The sequence below is a fragment of the Phragmites australis genome, chromosome 12 (genome assembly GCF_958298935.1).
Source record: "Phragmites australis chromosome 12, lpPhrAust1.1, whole genome shotgun sequence".
Classification (NCBI taxonomy): Eukaryota; Viridiplantae; Streptophyta; class Magnoliopsida; order Poales; family Poaceae; genus Phragmites; species Phragmites australis.
Genome location: NC_084932.1, coordinates 23,524,134 through 23,543,957, shown reverse-complemented (window position 1 = coordinate 23,543,957; position 19,824 = coordinate 23,524,134). Strand labels below are relative to the sequence as shown.

At 38.8% G+C, this 19,824-nt stretch overlaps 1 pseudogene; it reads right to left on the bottom strand.

Annotated features, from left to right (window-relative positions):
- Nucleotides 1–17,237: 17,237 nt before the first annotated feature.
- LOC133886416 (uncharacterized) lies at nt 17,238–19,607 on the bottom strand (annotated as a pseudogene).
- Between the last annotated feature and the right edge of the window lie 217 nt (nt 19,608–19,824).

Here is a 19,824-nt window from a genome sequence, read left to right as displayed (position 1 = left end):
CAATCAATGTTTTGAAACAGTTTATACTAGACTCGAGTTGTATATGTCTACCTTATAAATATATCTTGTAAGCTGTAAAAATAGCTGAGACACTTATTGTAATCCCCTGTATTGTATACATCCCTGATATAGTGAATATCGTCGATTGGCGTCCGTGATTTTTTTTTGTAAGGGTTTTTCACGTAAAAATTTGTGTCTCGTATTCAATCCTGTTGTACTTGATTTCTTACCAGTGGTATCAGAGCCGGATTGGATCTACACGAGAAACACTAAAAAAATAGAACGGTTTCTTTATTCGCCGCTCAGATTCTTCGTTATCGAGTCGACCAAAGCTGTCTCCGTCTAATTTTCGTTGACGTACCCCACTGGCCGAGCGGACGGCTGCATCTCCCTTTTTTTGCGATTTTCCTACGTGCACCCAAGAAAAGTTACCAGGAATTGGTTTCTGGTTTGATTACTGCACGTACACAAAGTGTACCAAGATTTCTGCAGTTTATTGCTTCGTGCACACAGGACTGTACCAGAGGGTTGCAGCCTATTTTGTTGCTGATTATTCTTTGCTATGACTTCTTTGAAGTATGATATTTCACTGCTAGACCGAGATACAAGGTTTTCTCTATGGCAAGTTAAGATACGAGTTGTTCTTGCGCATACTGATCTGGATGATGCGCTTGATAATTTTGGAAACAAAGATCAAAAGTCTTGGTCCAATAAGAAAAGAGAAAGGATCTTAAGGCTTTGTCACAAATTCATCTTTATTTATCAAATAATATTTTGCATTAAGTTTTGCAGGAGAAAACCGCTGCTATTCTACGGTTAAAGTTGGAATCAATCTGCATGTCAAAGGATCTGACCAGCAAAATGCATCTGAAGATGAAGCTGTTAACGCACAAATTACAAGAGGGTGGTTCTGTGTTGAATCATCTTTTGGTCTTTAAGGAGATTATTGCTGACCTACAGTCTATAGATGTAAAATATGATGATGAGGACTTGAGTCTTATTCTTTTGTGCTCATTGCCCAGTTCTTTTGCAAACTTCAGATATACCATATTATACAGTCATGATACACTGACTTTGAAAGAAGTCTATGAGGCCTTGCATGCTAAGGAAAAGATGAAATAGATCGTGTCTACTGATGGCTCGACTTTCAATGGAGAAGGTTTGATTGTGCGTGGTAGGACAAAGGAAAAGAATTCACGTAATAGCCAAAGAGGTAGAAGTTCGAATGGTTACAGGGGTCGTTCGAAGTCCAGAGGTAAGGAAAAATCCTGCAGGTATTGCAAGAAAGATAATCATGATATATCTAAATATTACAAGTTGAAGAATAAAGAAAAGATGAAAGGTAAATCTAATGAAGAAGGTAAAGCTTCTGTTGCTACTTCCGATAATAGTTATGATGGAGAAACTCTTGTTGCTTTTGCTGGATGTGCTAGTAGTGGTGATGAATAGATTATTAACTCTGCTGCGCCTTTTCATATATGCATACATAGAGATTGGTTCACCACTTATAATTATGTTCAAGATGTTGGTTCTGTTAGGATGGGTGATGACAACGCATGTCCAATTGTTGGAATTGGATCAATTATGATAAAGATACATGATGGCATTGTTAGAACCTTGACAGATGTGAGGCGCATTCCAGGTATAAAAAAGAATCTTATATCTTTGAGTACTCTTTATAATAAAGGGTATGATTGGTCAGGTGGAGATGGTATTTTGAAGGTGAAAAAGGGTTCCCTTATTGTAATGAAAGGTGATTTAAAGTCTGCAAATTTATATCATCTCTGAGGCACTACCATCACAGGTGATGCTGCTGTAAGTTCACATTCATTATCAGATTCTAATGCTACTAATCTACGGCATATGCGTCTTGGGCATATGAGTGAATTTGATTTTTCATTATTGAGCAAAAGAGGTCTTCTTGATGGACATAGCATCAGCAAGCTGAAATTTTGTGAGCATTGTATTTTTGGCAAGCATAAGAGGGTGAAATTCAACACTTCGGTTCATACAACAGAAGGTATTCTTGATTATGTGCGTTATGATTTATGGGGACCATCTCGTAGGCCTTCGCTAGGTGGTTCTCGTTATATGTTAACTATTATTGATGATTACTCTAGGAGAATTTAGTCTTATTTCTTAAAGCATAAATCAGAAGCATTTAAAGCATTTTAAGAGTAGAAAGTTATGGTTGAAAGGCAAACTAAAAAGAAGGTAAAGAAACTTCGCACCGATAATGGGATGCAATTTTGTTATGATAAATTTGATTTATATTGTAAGTCTGAAGGCATTATGAGGCACTACACTGTTCCTGGTGCTCCACAACAAAATAGTGTAGCTTAGCGTATGAACAAAATTATCATCTCGAGGGCCCATTGCATGTTATCTAATGCAGGTATGCATAGGCACTTTCGGGCTGAAGACATTTCCACTGCTTCTTATCTTATTAATCGACCACCAAACATTGTCATTGATAAGAAAACTCCAATTGAGGTATAGTTTGGTTCTCCAGCTGATTATTCAGAATTGAGAGTTTTCGGTTGTTCTGCTTATGCTCACATTGATAATGGTAAATTGGAGGCTAGAGCTATTAAGTGCATCTTTCTTGGTTATAAACTTGATGTTAAAGGTTATAAATTATGGAATACTGCAACACAAAAGGTGGTGATTAGTAGGAATATTGTCTTGAATGAATCTACTATGTTGCCTAATGCTCCTGTTCAGAGTCAGCATAGTTCTAGCGTGAAGTGGAATATTTTATTAATACAGAAATTACACCAGATGCTGTTGTCCAAGATGCACCTTTTGCTGAAAATTTATTTATTGACCATGATTCATCTACTGTTCCACCTTCTTCTCTTGTTGTGCAGCCTACACAATATTCTATTACAGTTGACAGGCCTAGAAGACAAATTAATCCAACCAAAAGGTTAATTGAGGAGTGTAATATTATTGCCTATGCTTTGAGTTGTGGAGAAGAAGTTGAAGCTAATGCAGAATCTTCTAATTATAATGAGGCTATTACTTCTCCTGATTGCAATAATTGGATGACTGCAATGCAAGATGAAATGGAGTCACTTGAAAAGAATGGTACTTGAGATTTAGTCAAATTGCCAAAAGAGAAGAACCATGTTCGTTGTAAGTGGATTTTCAAAATAAAGGAGGGTATTTCTCCTAATGAAGTAGTAAGGTATAAAGCAAGGTTTGTTTATAAAAGGCTATAGCCAAATTCCAGGTATTGATTATAATGATGTCTTCTCCCCTGTTGTGAAGCATAGTTCTAGTCGTACTTTACTCAGTATTGTTGCTATGTGTGATTATGAACTTGAGCAATTAGATGTTAAAACTGTATTTTTATATGGGGAGTTAGATGAAGATATTTATATGGATCAACCCGAAGGTTTTATTATTCCTGAAAAAGAAGAACTTGTCTGTAAATTAAAGAAATCTCTTTATGGTTTGACTCATTTATGCTCTCTAATGGTTGTAAGCGTTCTGATTACGATAGTTGTGTCTATTTGAAGATTGTTAATGGTTCAGCTATTTATTTGCTTCTCTATGTCGATATATGTTGATTGCTCTTCTCTATGTCGATATATGTTGATTGCTGCAAAGGATAAATCAAAAATAGCCAAATTGAAATCACAATTGAGTAGTGAATTTGAGTGAAGGATTTAGGTGCAGCAAACAAAATTCTTGGCACAGAGATCATTAGAGATAGTAAAGTTGGTAAGTTATATCTTAGTCAACAAGGCTATATTGAGAAGGTCATTCGTTGTTTTAATATGCATGATGCAAAACTAATGAGTACTCCGTTAGCTGCACATTTTAAATTATCTTCAGCATTATGTCTTGAGTCAGATTATGATGTTGAGTACATATCTAGAGTTCTATATTCAAGTGCAGTTAGTTCACTTATGTATGCCATGATCTGTTTTCATCCTGATTTATCTCATACACTAAGTGATGTTAGTAGATTCATGGCTAATCCTGACAAAGAGCATTGGAAAGCTCTTCAGTGGATTTTCAGATATCTGTGTGGTACTTCTAATGCTTGTTTGCAGTTTGGGAAATCTAGAGATGGACTTGTTGGTTATGTTGACTCAGATTATGCTAGTGATTTGGACAAGAGGAGATCTCTCACAGGTTATGTTTTCACCATTGATGCTTGTGCTGTTAGTTGGAAAGCATGTTTGCAGCTTACTGTTGTTTTATCAACTACTGAAGCTGAATATATGGCTATTTCTGAAGCATGCAAAGAAGCTGTTTGGTTGAGAGGTTTGTACACTGAGCTTTGTGGAGATAATTCTTGCATTAATATATTCTATGATAGTTAGAGTGCTATTTGCCTTACAAAAGATCTGATGTTTCATAAAAGAACAAAGCACATTGATGTGAGGTATCATTATATTCGGGATATCATTGCTCAAGGTGATATTAAAATATGCAAGATAAGTACTCATAATAATCCTGCTGATATGATGATAAAGCCAGTTTCTGCTACTAAATTTGAGCTATGCTCAAGTTTAGTTGGTGTTACAGTTTGAGTTATAGAGATTTTTGGCGTCGGTGATATTTATTATTGAAGGGAGTTCATTGATGATTCTTTATCTGCTACAAGATGGAATTCGTCTCAAAGTGGAGTTTGTTGGATTGTGATCCGAATTCCTGTTGGGCCATACAAGGGACGTCTTCGGTCTATATTCCAGAACAGTCCGTATTAGACTCGAGTCGTATGTGTCCACCCCTCTAAATATATCTTGTAAGCTGCAAGGAGAGCTAAGACACTTATTGTAATCTCTTGCAATGTACACATCCCTGATATAGTGAAGATCGCCAATTGGTGCCCGTGATTTTTTCCCACAAGAGTTTTCCACGTAAAAAATCATGTCTCGTATTCAATCCTGTCGTACTTGATTTCTTACACGATCAACATGGTAGATCAAAAGAACTAGGTCACATACCAAACTTGCAGAGTGACAGACCAAACAAAGGGGCGGACCAATCCTACAGGGTGACAGACCAAACAATTTCTGGACGGCAGACCAAATGGAACAGGATGGCAGACTGTCTGCGTGATGCTGAACCGAGCTGAAAAACAACCACAACTTTTTCCAAAAATCATCCACATCAAACCAAATCATCTACAAACCTCATGAAGCTTAGAGGACATGTTGACATGAGTTCGAGGCCCTATTGTAACAAGAATTAACTCCGGACCACAAAAAAGTTTAGACCTTTATCATTTTTATGGTCTGTGATGACGATTCCAATTAAAACCGCAACATGTGGTTTTTGGAGAGCTCGTGAAGAATATTGACACAAGGTCTTTAGGGAATGCTCTCACATATCATAGCTCTCATAAACACCACAACAACATCACCAATATGAAGGAAACAGGAAAATCAAGATTTCACCATAAAAAGGCCTAAAAAAGGGCAAACCGGACGAAATCTCCAAAACATTCACTTGTGCTAGGGGCATTACAACAAGATCAATATCCTCATCCTTGCACACACAAAGAACTCACTCAAAACTGAAATCCAAGGAAACTTATGAAGAGAAGCATGTGAGCAAATAGGGAGACTGAACTAGAAAGGGAGGCAAAAGAGGTTAAAACAAGGATTTTTCAGAAACTTTCATATATATTACTTCATTAGGATCAGCCATGTATAATTACATAGAGTGTACACACTCATGTCACAAACGTGCATTCTATCCTCTCCTCTCTTTCCTCTCTTCCTATCCCCTCTCGTTTCCAATCTCCAAATCTGAAATGAAAGGTTAAAGGGCGTCTACACACACCAGTCCTCTCATTAAATAGAGCAAATTGAACTTCTCCAAATTGTCCTCACATCTCACACACACATTGAATCTTTAACATAGTACTCCCTCTGTTTAGAAATAGTAGACGTATTTCTTTTTAAAAATGTCAAACTTTATGTACTTTGACTAACATTTAATCAAATTATAACAATGTCTAGTATATAAAAATTATACAATTAGATTCACAATTTAAATGACTTCACACTATATAGGTTTTGTAGCTATAAATAATATATTTTGTGAGGAAACCTTAGTCAAAATCTAACTTCGAAGACTGAACCCAAAAGAAATACATCTATTATTTCTGAATGAAGGGAGTAATATTAGGAATTAAAGACATTTCACTTAACCTCTGAATGGCTCAAAATTCACATGACATAGACAAGAATGCCAAATATCATTAATAAAATCTTGATTGTTACAAACCACTAAGAATCCAAAAGAAGACTGATTGTTCAAAACAGAATTGCGGAATAGACTGCCAGACTCATAGGACTTCCCGATGAAGACACCAAACTTAGATAGGATGACTTTATTGGACTCAAACACTAATCTAAGACCCGGTTGTAGTAGCAACGACATGAAGATGAGATTATGGTTTATCAAGGGCACAAATAGCACGTCCTTTGGCACAAGCATCTTACCCTGAAGTCATCTTCAAGCAGACCTGTCCTATGCCCGTAACTGCAGCCGGAACACTGTTTCCCATAAAGACTGAATCGTTGTTGCATCTTTGAAATGAAGATACAACAAACCAGTCAGCACAAATATGAACAATAGCACCCGAATTAATCAACCAATCTTCTGATGGACTTGCCATAAGGGCATGAGGTACGTACCCAACGAGGGTGGAATTAACCACCACATTTGCTTCCTTGCACTGATGCATTGCCCTCTGTATCATGAAGTTTTCGAGTTGTATGCTCGGTCACACCACAGACAAAGCAAATGAAATCCTCCTTCTTCTTTATTTTGTTGCGTTTTGGCTTGTCCTGGTTCTGAAGTGGGCATTGACCTTCTTCAACTGGAATCTCCTTCCTCCTCCAATCTTCTCAACAAGGTGAGGTTGAACTTGTCGGGATGGCTTGTTATAGGCCCGAACACACTCCTCCACGTTTATAGCAACAAACAGCTTAGAGTGTGGCGGCAGGCTATCTCAATGTCATGCGACGAAGGTGGGAGCTTGGTAAATATCACTGAAAGCTTTCTGGTAGGATGCAGTTGTATTAGGATTTGCCACTCGCAAGGAGTTGAATCTCCTGTAACTGCTCCATGATAGGCTTCCATTCAACCATCTTGTAGTTAAAGTAGCTTTCAATTGCAAACAACTCATTTCCATTGTCAACCACAGATAAATTGTTTTCGAGCTCTTCCTAGAGTTCCTTGATAGAGATGAATCCGGAGTAGACGTAAAATAAGCGGTTCGATATGACATTAAGAAGTCTTGAAAAGCATGCCTAGTTGGCTTCTTCTCAGTTCATCCCTCCGAAATTCCCAAAATTCGTGAAAAGTTTTTGAAATTTTGGCAAAATTTTAATCCTGATTGCCATTTGTAAAAATTACATACATGAACAAGAGCATTTCAGAAGCATTAATTAACATAAACAAGATGAGGAAGATATGTGAGATCCTACCTCATGGTTTTGTTTCGAAGCACACAGAATTCATAGAAAAGTTTTCTCGAATTTGTCAAAAAAAAATTGCAGGTTACAATTCGGGAATCAAGAAGAGGTACTTCCACCACACGCATGACATGTTCCGCGACCACCCAGAGCTCATCGACCGCATGCTGCCGTTGCTCGACACGTGGCAGGGAATCCTGGCATCGGCGGTACCAGAGCTCGCCGCGGTCACGGCGGCGAGGGCGATCGCACAGTGCGGTCGGCCCGCGAGCGACGTCACCCACCTCGTCTTTGTCACCTACTCTAGCGCGCACATGCCGGGCACCGACCTCCGGCTGGCAACACTCTTGGGCTCCACCGCATGCTCGAGGATCCCCAGACACTGCTGGAGGACCCCGCCGACACGCTCCACCCGCCACAATATCTGCGCTATCACAAACCGATCCTCTAGGTTTCTGTTAGCGATCTCTACGGACAATAGGTTTGGATCAATTGAAGAAGACGTGTTTCGGCCATACAACTCGATGTCCTCTCTCCTCACCACTCCTTAGCTTTCTATCGATTACAGTAGGTTTAGCCCGCGCACGCACACACCTACTTAGCAGACCCACTCCAGCCCAATTACTTTGGTGTTGGACTTCTTGGCCCAGGAACTCTTTCTGCCTTTGATCTTCTGCTGGGCTGGACCTTGTGGTGGATATTGTAGAGGCGATAACAGTATCCTTTCTTCTCTTTTCCCAATCGCATCCGGGTGTTCCAACCTAGTTTAATTCTGTTCGTTCTTTTCACTAGCATAAACACGTTCATGTGTCTCAATGCCTCACTTCATTTGTTTTATTTTTTATTCAAAGCCATATAGATAACTAAATAATCGTATAAAGACTTTTGAAGGAAAACAATGTAGTGGACCACAAAGTAAATCATTGAATATTATGTATAAAGACTTTTGAAGGAAAACAATGTAGTGGACCACAAAGTAAATCATTGAATATTATGTAACACTAATAAGAACGATTAAAAAAGCCACACGTAGAGATACACAGTTGAAAAACAGTTAAGTGGTAATTCTTAGATATATTTGGAGTAGTTTGTCCAGAATGGTTACCTAGCGATAGGAGCCAACATTAGTGCTTCCCTGCGGTGGATCATACTCGTAGTTGCGGCACATGAAGAACCTCCTTTCTAGGTGTAAGAGAACTTGTAGAACTTCATCACCCTATAAATATCTCCACACTAGCACATAGGCACTTCGACCTTATCAGGCGATATGTCCAGCATGTATTTCTTAGGGAATGGATTGGACGCCATTTTTCGTCCAAGTTTTGAAGCTTGAGGCTACTGGTGTGGTTGTATATGTGGGCAGAGGATCATCTATTTGCACAACGGATTCATCATGGCTCATGGACTAAGTCCACATAAATCGGCCCTGCAAAACAGTTGATTATGTTGGAATGTGTGGTCATATCAACTGAAAATGCTACTTCTAAAAAGGCTACTTATGAAAAGTCTACATTTCAAAAGGCTACTTCTGAAAAGCTTACATCTAAAAAGTCTACATCTGAAAAGGCTACTTCTGAAAAGCTTACATCTGAAAAGCCTACATCTGAAAAGCCTAATTCTAAAAAGGCTTACTTCTGAAAACCCTACATTTGAGAAGGCTACGTCTTAAAAGGCTAGTGCTAAAAATGCTACTTTCGAAAAGTCTAGGTCTGAAAAGGCTATGTCTGAAAAGGTTAGGTCTGAAAAGGGAAGTGATGAGAACGCTAATTCCGAAAAGGCTAGGTCTGAAAATGGAGTACATGTTTAGTAATGTGACCAGTTGTAGTAGAATCCATCAATTTTATTATCACGGTTGGATGTGTGCAGGTAACACAAAGTTGATAGTAATATTACATTGATGCGGATAGGAAAAAGTCTTCTACTAGGTGGACCGGGGATGTCTCCCCCTTCGTTGATGTGCCGCTTCGCGCTCAACCTTTTCTTGCTGGTGCAGGAGTGCTTCACACCTTTGTAGGTGTTCCTCACGCCTTTGAAGTTTGGCCTCCTACCTCCTTAGAATGTCCTGTCGGAAATGATTTTCCTCCTCACACCTTTAAAGTTCATCGGACTATCGCTTATGTTCTTATTCTCGATGTTGACGTTCTTGTTGCCGCTCGCGTTGTGCCTCTTGCCTCAACTGTGCTTCCTCCATCCTAATCTCGTACTCATATTTTGTTTCAACCTTACTGATGTAGCCCCCACAGTATGGAGGCCTGATAAGGCCGATCCATTCCTTGAAACGACAAGGCTTAGGATAACAAAACCGGAGTTATAAGTGATGTACTGAAGTTATAATTAGGAGGTGTGGATGAAGGCAAAAAGAGACGTACCATGAAATCGTCGTCAAGCTCTGGACACATAAAGAACCACCTACCAAAAGTCTGGACCTCGAAGGACATCGACATTCAAGCTCGATCACCACACCAGCACAATATACGCTGGTAACATTGTGGCAATCCCATAAGGTGGTTGCTCCAGGAATCTAGGATGACCTATTTCAAGGCGGTAAGAAAATACAATTATTATCACGGTCTGAAAAGACTATGTTTAAAAATGGAGTGGATGTTTTATTATCATAGTTGCATGTGTACGGGTAGCACAAATATTACGTCACGGTAAAAGGACGTATGCTGCTTCAACGCATCTATAAAAGGCTCATGTCTCTAGAAACTGAAGCAACATTGATCAACGGAGGGTAGAGGTGGGAGGGGGTGAGGAAGAAGGGGGTGGGCAGCATACGTGAGATGGGAGGGTTCGTTTGGTCCAACTGAGTACGAGTAGCCTCTATACAACTTCCCTTTACAGGATAGGAGTGATTTTTGTCCTCCAAGTCACCTAAGGATTTACGAGCACCAGAATGAGCCGTGGCCCAAGTGCTCCCATGGCTACGATTGTATCATTCAAATGTATGATGGGAGCTTTCATGGGGGCATCGATTCTTCCGATGTCCTCTTGGTCAAGTGAGAACTATATCACCATGACCGTCTATAGAATTTAGGCCCCTAGGTAAATGTTAAGTATTTTGGTGATTAATGACAGCCTTATCATTGTGACTAACAATTTATTTTGAAGGGAATCAAAAGTTCAGTTCACAATGATAATTGGGTATTCTTGGTCCCTAAGGCAATTATATGGGCGATCAGAGGACTTGTGCACCAAGGTTAAGGATCATCTAGTTCTAGGTGTCACAAAGAAGATGAATGGCACTTAGAGTAGTATAGGTTGTTTTTCTTTAATCTTTTGATCATACTATAAAGAGGGGCTAAGAGTAGTAGCTTGATCTAGTGAGTCTAGACTTAGTTTGATGCACACTTGTAAAATTCTAGCACTAAGTAGCTCATAGAAGCCCATGGTTGACATGTCGAGAAGCTAAAGCTCAAGAAAGTTTGAATTGGATAAGGTCAGAAAAAATTTACTTCACTGGATGATCCGGTCAATGTAAAGTGATCTAACCTGACATATGGTTATCTCAAGACAAAAAACACTCTGTATGCACCAAATGCTCCGATAAACAAAGTGATGTAATCTTCGGATGATTTTCTGGGTGACACGTGGGCAAAATTGTTAGAAGTGTTACATCTGATAGTCTGGTGATAGTGTGGTGAGAGCACCGGTCTATTTTTCAGCAGAAGGGGGATTGCTAGGAATAATTGAAGTTCAACTCATTGGATTATCCGATGATGCAATGATGACTGTACCAGACTAATTATTTCAGAGGTGATTCCAAGGCAAGAATTTTGAAGCTCAGTTCACCGGATGGTTTGGTGAAGATGGTGTGTACACCATACCAATTCTTGCAGAGAACAGTTTCTGGTGGTAGAAGAAACTTCAATCACCGGATGGTCCAGTGAAGGCAAGAATGGATCACCGGAGTAATATTTCTAGAGAGGATTGTTTCAATTGGATTGAAGGAGTTCTACTCACCGGATAGTCCGGTGATAGACATATATGCACACCAGAGCTTTTCTATCGGAGAAGATTTTGAGGACAAAAGAAGTTTAACCCACCAGATAGTCCAGTGATGGCAATGAAATCATCACCGGAGCATACTTTCTAGAGAGGGTTGCAACGGGAAAATTTGGCTAGTTTGTGCTCACAGGATGGTCTGGTGTTGGGTCGATGTTCACTGGATGATGTTACCAAACTATTTCTCAGCAGTAACAGCTAATGACAGTTGGCACAGTGAAAATAGAAGTTTGTACTTGCTGGATTATCCGGTGTTAGTAACGAGATACTCACCGGAACATCCGGTGTTAACAGAAAAAGTGGGTGGTTAGACAATGGCTATAATTTGGATCTCTGCCCTATAAATACCCCTCCATTTGGTTTCATTTCTCTCTCTCTCTCTCGTGTCCCAAAGGAGTTCATACACTGTGTGTGTCATCAAGAAGCAGGAAATAGCACTTGAGTTGATTTCCAAGTCCCTAATTGAAGATTAATGACATCATTAGTACTTGGAGAGTAGCAAGTGTGCATCTAGTTGTAGTTTAGGCTTGATTTTGGTCAAGTGAAGCTATTGGCTTGTTACTCTTGGTGGTTGGCAACACCTAGCTGATCTTTGGTGATTGGTGGTGTCTCGGTGAGCTCTTGGGATTCTTGTGGGAGCCCTAGGAAGAGCTATGTACTTGGTTTGATACCTGCCAATCCAAAGATGGAGAAGTGGTAATCATAAGGAAGCACTTGAGTCTTGGTGACTCAATGGGGAGCAATATCCTTGGTGGATGCTCCAACAAGGACTAAGGGGGAGTGCCAACTCCTCGATACCTCGGAAAAAATCCGGTGTTCTTTTATCTATTTCTTCACTATTTCGTAATTTATTTTGAGCATTACATTTTTGCAAGCTTTCAATTCCGTATTTTCTTAGTGTCTTTTCTTGCTTATTTAGTTGCCTTCTCCTAGCTTGTTCGTGTAGTCGTATTTTTTCATCTAGACTAAGGTTGTTATTTATTCTAGTTTTTGGTAGAAGTTTAAATTACCCAATTCACCCCCCTCTTGGTCTATTCAATCCTTTCAATTGGTATCAGAGCCTCGTGCTCTTGATAGGCTTAAAATCCTAGAGCATTGGCACTAGGGAGTGGAAGTAGTGTGCCAAAGTTCGAGAGAAAGAACTTCACCTACTAGAAAGTTTGCATTGCAAGCTATCTTGAGGCTATTTCCCCTCAAGTTTGGCTACCCGTCTCTATTGGGTTTGATCAACTTTTTACTAATCAACAAGTTAGGTGAAATGCTAAGGCTAAGAATGTTATATTTGAGGGAATTAGTAAAGAGGTTTTCTCTAGATTTAGGAGCAAGGAATTTGCTAATGAGATTTGGACCGCTCTTTGTGAAATTTATGAGGGTTCCAGAAAAATTCATGAAGAAAGATATCATGTGCTTATGAATACTCTTAATCAATTCAAGATTCTTCCTAATGAGTTATGCAATAATATGTATTCTCACATGAATATGCTTGTGGAAGAAATCAATTCTTTTGAACTCACTCAATTGTCTCAAGGAGACGTTATTCGTAGGATCTTGATGGTACTTCCCAAACCACAATATAGCATTATCATCTCTCTTCTTCGTGAAAGGGACATCAATGACATGACAATCACCGATGCCGTTGGGAAGATATGTGCTCATGAGATGTTCTTGTTTGGAGATCATGAGTCTTCATCCAGGAAGAATCTTGCTCTGGTTGACAAGAAGAAGATGATGATGAAGTTTCCATCATCAAGTGAAAGCGATGAAGATGATGATGATGATGGCGATGACTCTGACACCGAGCTTGCTCTTCTCGTGAGAAGAACTACAAGGATGATCTCCAAGTTTCAAAAGAAGTGCTACAACTATGATCCCAAGAAGAACAAATTTTTTCCAAAGAAATTTGACAAGTACGGTGGTGGAGACAAGAAGTGCTACAATTATGGTAACATTGGCCACATATCATATGATTGCTGTCATCCTGACAAGAGAAATAAGAACAAGTCTAAGAAAATTGATGCAATTGAGAATGAGGACAAGCACAAGAAGAAGGATCAAGAACAGAGGAAGAAGAAGCTCTTCAACAAGAAGGGTGGAGGCCGCAAGGCCTATATTATTGGTGAATGGGTTTCCAGCGAAAGCTCAAGTGATGATTCAAGCGATGATGAAGATAACAACTTCGTAGGACTTGCCATCACCAATGATGAGTCACCTATACCTCCACCACCTATGCGCCTTATGGCAAAAGGTAACAACAAGGTGAGTAGTGAGGATGATAGTAGTAGTAGTGATGATGATGGTCTTTCTCCTAATGATATATCTAAGCTCATGAATGACTATGCTACTACCATCAAGAAATAAAAAGCTAAAATCAAGTGTCTTGAAAATGCTAATGCTATATTTAGTTCTAATCATGATGAATTGCTTGCTAAATACAATGATGTGCTTAAGAAACATGATGAAGTAATTGCATCTAGCAACTCTCTTGAGGCTAGTAACAAGAAGCTAAAACTTGACCATATTGACTTGAAATGCAAATATCAAGAACTTGAGTTAGCTTATGATGCCATTGATCCTAGCATGAATGAATTGCATACTATTGATGTTGTTAAGGTCAATGCATCTACTTCTTATGATGATCTTCTTGCTATACCTTTTCATGCGATAGTATATCATACTCTAAGACTAACCATGCAAGGGAGCATGAGCTCAAAGAGGAGATTGCAAATCTCAATTCATGTGTGGCCCGATTGACTAAGGGGAGTACAAGCACAAGGAAATTCTCATGAAGAATACATTGTACTACAACAAGAGAGACCTTGGATGCTTCCCCAACCCGGTGGATAAGATCATCAAGTTAGTTCATATTGCTAATATTGTGAAGTCACCGGTCACCACACAAAAGAGTATCCAATTCCTACTAAACCCCTTCCTACTTTGCCTTCCAAGTACAAGTCTATTTTCAATGATCATCATTTTTATTGCATAAACATAAAAGTGAGGAAGTCATGGCTAAATTCATTAGAACTTAAGCTAAGGGAAAGCTTCCTAGGCAAATTTGGATGCCTAAAACTCTTGTGAGTCACTTCAAAGGTACCAAACTTAGTTGTTTATCTAAACAAAAAGCTTGATCTATGTGTGTAGGTGAACTACAAAGCTGGTGGCAAGCATTGGATGCTTGATAGTGGATACACACAACATATGACTGGCAATGTAAAGATATTCATCTCACTAGAAGATGATGTGGGAGATCATGACAAAGTCACCTTTGGTGATAACTCTAAGATAAATGTGGTAGGTTTGGGTAAGATAGTAATCTCCAATGATCTCTCTATTTCCAATGTTATTTTAGTAGAGTCGTTTAGCTTTAATTTTCTTTCTGTAGTTCAACTATGTGATTTAGGCTTCACATGTTTATTTAGTGATATTGACGTTATCATAAGACATCTATGGCTTGACTACATGCCTCTTCACTAAGACATCTATGGGTTGGCTTTGACATCATTGTCTTGCACACATTGGAATAAGCCAATTCAAGAAGGCGTTTAAGAACGAAATGGTAGTTGGTTTGAAGAACGTTGTATTCAAGAAGGACAAGTAGTGTAGCGCTTATCAAGCAGGAAAGCAAGTTGTAAGCTCACATCCATACAAGTCTATGATGTCTACATCAAGACCCTTGGAGCTACTACACATGGACCTCTTTGGACCAACTACCCACAAGATTTTTTATGGTAATCTCTATTACCTTGTCATTGTTGATGATTATACAAGATACACTTAGACTTTCTTTCTAGATGACAAGACCAAGATTGTTGGGATCTTCAAAAAGTTCACGAAGAGGGCTCAAAATGAATTTGAGGCCACACTTATAAAGATCCAGAGTGACAATGGTATGGAGTTCAACAATACATACATTGAAGAATTTTGTGATGGCATCAAGCATGAGTTCTCATCAATCTACACCCCTCAATAAAATGGCGTGGTGGAGAGGAATAACAAGACCTTGATGACTCTTGCTAGAGCAATGTTGGATGAGTGTGGTACGCTGGAGAAGTTTTGGGTGAAAGCAATCAACACGACATGTCATGCATCCAATTGAGTGTACCTCTACCGACTATTGAAGAAGATGCCATATGAGCTTCTCATTGGGAGGAAACCAAATATCGCATACTTCTGAGTGTTTGGGTGTAAGTACTTTATCTTAAAAAAACGCCTAGGAAAGTTTAAAAAATGTTACGATATTGGTTTTCTTGTTGGTTATGCATCTAATTGTAAAGCATATAGAGTATTGAACAATACCACTGGTCTTGTTGAAGAAACATGTGATGTGGAGTTTGATGAATCTAATGGCTCCCAAGGAGAAGGTGTTTCTTGTGATGATATAGGTGATAAACCTTTGAGAGATACAATGAAAAATATGAAAATTGAGGATATCAAGCCTAAGTAGGATGATGAAGATGTACCTTCTACTTCAATTAGAAGCTACTGAAACTACTGACAACTACTAAACAAAATTACTGACCAAAAACTACTGACATGACTGAACAAACTACTTATACTACTAGCATAATTGACAACTCTACTGATACTACTGACACAAACTACTGAAAATTTTACTATGACTTAGAACTATTGAACAACTACTGACACTATTGACCAAAATCTACTGACACTACTGAAAAACTATTGACCACTACTAACACTAGTGACACACTACTAAATAATTTTACTATGAATTGGAACTATCGAATACTGAACTATTAACGACTACTGACACTACTGAACAGTTTTTCTATGATTTGAAATTATTGAACAACTACTGACAACTACTGTAGAATTATTAGACAATTACTAGGTGACAACTACTGAAGAATTAGGGTGCATTTGGTTGGAGGGTGAGACTGGATAGGATATGACCATCCCTGTTTTTCTGGATGGGACGATACAATTTTTTGTTTGGTTGGGTTGGATGAGATGATTCAGTTTTCTGTTTGGATGGTGGGATTAGGGTGGATAGGGTGAGCTAATTTTCTGTTTGGTTGGATGGATGGGATGGGTTGAATGATTGTGATGACTTTTGGGTAAGATTACCCCTTTGAGCTGAAAAACTTGTATGAGCTTACACACAAGCTAAAATTGTCGATGGAGCGTACATATAAAGCAAGCTAAATTTGCAGAGACAAAATGATGGGCTACCAACGTACATATAAAGCACACATAGAACACACATACAACATATATATAAAGCACACATACAAGCTAAATTGGCAGCACACATACATCACTTTTAGTTTGCCCCATTTGATACAGCACACATACAACATACATATGTGCCTGCTAAAGCTGACCATACAGCCAAACTTCTCATATATCCATTTCCAAATGATTAGCACCATACAAGTTCTCCATATAAGGTCATACAGAACCATAAAAGGTCATATATAACCACATAGATTTGAAGTTCTCCATACAGCCAAATGATTAGCACCATAAAAGGTCATACAGAACCACAACCATGCAAGCACATCAGCACCACTAATGCATTACACATCAGCACCACTTAGCAAAAGAAATTTGATCCTTACAAGCAAAAGAAGTTTAATCCTTACAAGCAAAAGAAGTCTGATCCTTACAAGCAATATGAGGATTGTCAACCCAAAGTCCGCTGCTTACAAGTGAAAGAAGTCTGTTTAACATCTAGGAAACTTCTCACTTATGAACTTAGCAACCCAATTTAACTTATGATTGAATGGCAGTGAGTTGAAAGCTCTAACAATATGAGGATTCTCAACCAAATGAGCATAGTAAAAGAATGTGTGTCTCCTCAAAACCAGGAAGGTTATTCAAGTTGTCAAATAAATCTTCAGGCACATCCTTGTCAGATTTACCAGCTTTTTCTATTGCAATGGCAAGCCTTTCGCCAACGGATTTGAATGTAGAAATTAGGCCTTCCTCTTTACTTTCAGTTGTCTTGGCTCTCTTAGCTTTGGTGACCAAAGATGTTGCCCCATTGTCATCCGCAGTGGTAGCACCACCCACATCCTCCTCTTCACCTTCATTTTCAGTCACTTCGGTAGCTAGAGGCTCATTTGATCCCTTTGCATACTTCCCTGTAGCCACACTAGCACCAAAGATAGTAAGCATCTCACCATAGTATTCAATAGGTTTATTTAAATATTCTGCATCAGCTTTATGATCCTAGCAATGAATACACAAATTAATCCACAAAATTGAAAGAAAACATATTTTAAAAATTATAGTTCTCAAAGGGCAGCAAAGATACCTTAACATGCCCTGTGTAATGCTCATGATCAAGAGAAATAATGAAATTGTCTTCATCCCAAAGGGCAGCACTCAACTTCCTAAGTTTGTTTATCTTTACATACTTCCTCTTCCATGTTCTAACATGGTTTCTAATCTAATCTCCAGTTAGCCTCAACTTGAAATGATCATTCAAAGCCTTTGCACAAGAGTTCAGGTGAACTTTCTTGAAGCCTGATGAGGTTCTGGTGCCATTAGCCACCACATTGGCTAGATGGGTTAGCATGAAAGATGACATTGAAGATGTCCACTCCCTTCCCCAGTTGCCTCAAACTCCATTTTCTAACATATCATGACAAAAAAATATTGCAGCAAGGAATATGTAAAGAATGAAATCATGAAGGAAAATGTAAATAAAAAATCAGCAAGGAATATGTGAATAATACAACACATAATATGCCTATTCAAAGGAAATTCAGCAAGCAATACAAATAAATACAATGTTTGCAATCACACTATAGATACATAATTATCGAACATAATACAAATACATATATTGTTCTTGACCATAACAAAAATACATATCAGTTTTGATAGTGGTTTTGCTGATCTAAATGCATGTTCACTTGCTTGCCCACTTGATGATGTAGCATGGGTATGATTAGGTGTCCAATTGTTCTCTTGTGTGATTAGTTTATCACCATCATCCTGTATAACCCAATTGTGAATAATGCAACAAGCGACCACAATATCAACTTGAGTTGAAAATGGGAAAAATGGAGTGGCATCATCAAGTATTTTGAACCTCCTCTTCAATGACCCAAATGCACGCTCTACTATCACACAAAGAGCCGAGTGTCTAAGGTTAAATAACTCCTTCTCATTTTCCACAGGTTTGTTCCCCCACTCATTCAAATGGTACCTCACACCACGGAAAGGGGGGCAAGAATCCAGGTTTGGCTCCGTACCAAGCATCAACTAGGTAGAATTTGCCTAAAATATGAGGAACATGTGGGTGACCTTGTTACATATAAATAAATGCCATGGAGAAAATGAGCTACAAAATTTTAATCTATTACCTCATGGGACACGAGGGCCATTTTCACATTCTAAAGCATCTCGTAAAATTAAAGCATCATGTGATGTCCCCTCCCAACTAGCCAAGACATATATGAACCGAAGATCGAAATGTATGACCGCCATTACGTTTTGAGTAGCATGGGATTTCCTACCACGAAAGGAAGGTTCCACATCCTTAGAAACAGATGCTCGTATATGGGTGCCATCAATAGCTCCAATACAATCCTATTAAATTTTTCCATCAAAAGAAGTCATAAAAGATTAGAGACCATATAGGTTATTGACTAAAAATAAAAAGAGTTAGGGATCAAACTCACACCTTAAAGTAAGGATCCCACCTTGGGTTCCCTTCTATTTTGGTTGGGGTCGCCAATGAAGGTGGCCTAATAAGTTTCATTCTTAGCTCACCAACGGCCTGCAGGACTAGGTTGAAATAGCGGCTAACAGTTTCACCGGATCTATCAAAATTAGTGCCAACTAACCTATTCCTAAGATTATGGCCCACTGTATTTAAATACATAGCTACCTCTCAACACACATATGTATAGTTTCTTGAAGCAAGCTATGATCCCTAAAAATCTTACAAAAACGGAAGAAAGGTGCTCTTCCAAGCCTAAGCATGTTTACACAAGTTGTATCATTCTTACATATTTTGTTGTCTAGATACTCAAACCTCATCCTATCCCTTTCAGCTGTTGGCCCATAGGAAATATGTTCTCTCCTTGCACCCCTTTTTCTTTTCCTAGACTCAATAGCCATGACCATCATTGAAAGAAGCATATGTGCTGCTGACCCATAAACTAAAAGCTTGGTCATCTTATCCATCTACAATACCACAATCAAGCACACATCACAAATATGAGGAATATAACCATCCATTCGTACAAAAATAAAGAGGATAACACATGAATTGAACTTCAAAGGCAGCACAACACTTCAAAGGCAGCCACATTGTCTGTTCTAAGGAAATCCTATGGCACCTAGGCTCTAACACCACCACCCAACACTTATGCACTATGATGCTTTAAATGTT